Source organism: Medicago sativa, chromosome 2 (assembly GCF_051527215.1).
Source record: "Medicago sativa cultivar Bolivia chromosome 2, Bolivia_mono, whole genome shotgun sequence".
Taxonomy (NCBI): domain Eukaryota; kingdom Viridiplantae; phylum Streptophyta; class Magnoliopsida; order Fabales; family Fabaceae; genus Medicago; species Medicago sativa.
Window position 1 is genome coordinate 31775555 of NC_140750.1, and position 2380 is coordinate 31777934.

Consider the following 2380-nt stretch of genomic DNA (forward strand, 5'->3'; position numbering starts at 1 on the left):
GTGATGATGCCACCCACTACTATCTCCCCCTTTCCGGCAGGTCTATTACCTACATTGGCAAGATAATCAAGCAAGTAGAAACAAGTGTTCAGAGCTTAAGTGGAAACAAACTCTATGGTTAGGATTATCAAAATTCAACCTATCTTTTGAAAAAACAATTGAACTTAGAAAATCATAGGTGAAATTCTCACACCCTCTCATAGGTTTCAATATCTCAATTCATCCTAAGTTTCCTAGCAACTTATACACATTATCTCTAATGCCTAGCATATTCAACCTATGAGAATCAGGATATCGACAAGGATGTAAAGGTTGAGAAGTTAGAACTTTATACCTATCCCTTTTTGAATTGGATTCCATGGTTCTCTGCCGGTGCTTTCTTCTTTTCTCCAGAAGAGCTTGCTACTTCTTTACCACTTCTTTTTGGAGCCACGACCTTGACCTTGCTTTGACTTTGTGTGGTTTTGGTGAAGGTTAGGGTTTGGGAAGATTTTTGGTGGTAAAGGTTGGTTTAGGTTTGGGGTTAAGGTTTAGGTGTGGAGACTGGTTATGAATTTGTGGCTTTTGGGTTAGGTTTTATAGGAATAGGGTTTTGGTGAATTATGGGTTTGGGTGGATGAAAGTTGTTTTTGATTGGTGGTTTGTGTTTAGGATGAAGTTTGTGATTGATTGGTGAAATAATTAAGTGGATTGGTGAAGTTTTGAGGGAGATATGAAGGTTTGAAGATGGGTGGTTATGGAGGTTTAGAGAGAAGTTTGAAAGATGAAAAAGGTTTGTGTTTGAGAATGAATGGAGAAGAAGAGGAAAATTGGGGTTATACCACACTAGAGGTCAGGCACGGCCGTGCCATCCTTGGCACGGGCCGTGCCAACTTTCTGGACTTTGGCCACTTTTTGTGTTGTAATCATCTGGCACGGCCGTGCTAACCTTAGCACGGGCCGTGCCAACCTTCTGGTCACAGGGCTTCAAAATTTTTCAGTTTTTCTTGAATCATACTCGGACAATTACCTACAAAACAACTTAAAACAAGGAAAAACAAACAAAACAAAAACAATTAAATGCGTGGGTTGCCTCCCACGAAGCGCTTGTTTAGAGTCACTAGCTTGACGGTTGGAAGGTGGTTTTAACTATCCTATACCCAATCTCTCACTAAGGGATAATGGCAACAAACTAACATTCTCTCCCAAATCACACATGGCTTTCTCAAATGTTTTATATCCTATGACACAAGGTATGGAAAATCTCTCTGGATCCTTAAGTTTAGGTGGCAATTTGTTTGGAAGTATTTCAATAAAATTTCTAAACTGCTCATCTAACTTGGATTTAGCAAACTCTTGTGTTAAATGAATTTTAGGCTCATGAGATGGTGAAACAAATGGCTTGTCATTCTCTCCTATAGCTTTCTCACTTTGAGGCTCATCACTTCCTATCTCTTCTTCATTGCTATGAATTTTACCAACGGGGTCCTCTAATTGGTTACCATCCCTAAAAATAATAGCACTTATATGGTCTTTGGGGTTGGTTTCAATTTGGCCTAGAAGGACTTCGGAGGTTTGAGAGGGATTAGCCACCTGTTGGGGTACTTGAGAAGTCTGAGTCTCTATCATCTTACTGTGAGTAACTATGGAGTCTATGTTCGATGTATGTTTGGCAAGAGAGTCTTTCAAAAATTCAGTTTGATTTTTAAGCTCTTGGAGCTGCTTGGATTGATCAATAACACATTTTTCTAGTAAAATTTCCAAGCTGGATTTTTGAGGAACTCCTTGGTTGTTTGCATAACCGGGTGGTGTTGTTTGTTGTCCAAAAAGATTTTGAGGGGTTTGAAAAAAATTTTGATTGTTTTTAAACCCTTGATTATATTGAGCATAGTTTACTTGCTCAGGACTTCTAACAACACTACCTAGTTGGCAATCAATGCCAATATGACCAAATACACCACAAACTTCACAAAGAGGTGATACAGGGGGAGGTGTGACAGCACTAGTATTTATTTTATCAAATTTTTGTGTGAGTGCGTCAACTTTAGCAGCTAGATGATCAAGGGAAGAATTTTCATACATACCTACCTCTTTCTGAGAGGGTGAAGGAGCAACATTAGTGGTGTCCCTTCCGTAGGTCCACTGATAGTGGTTTTGTGCCATGTCCTCGATCAAAGCATATGCTTCTGTGTATGTTTTGTTCATCAAAGCTCCACCTGCAGCTGCATCAACATAAATTTTTGTGGGATACAAAAGGCCATTATAAAAAGTGTGCATAGTAAGCCAATTTTCTAAACCATGATGGGGACAAAGTCTAAGCATTTCTTTGAAACGCTCCCACGCATTGTAAAGAGATTCACCATCTTTTTGAGTGAATTGTATGATTTGTTTTCTTAAGTGA

At 39.1% G+C, this 2380-nt stretch overlaps 1 non-coding gene across 1 annotated transcript; it reads left to right on the forward strand.

Moving 5' to 3' along the window:
• The first annotated feature begins 2272 nt into the window (after window positions 1-2272).
• On the forward strand, window positions 2273-2380 carry LOC146946264 (small nucleolar RNA R71). The gene has a single exon (XR_015029484.1). It is a non-coding gene; the product is annotated as a small nucleolar RNA R71 (small nucleolar RNA).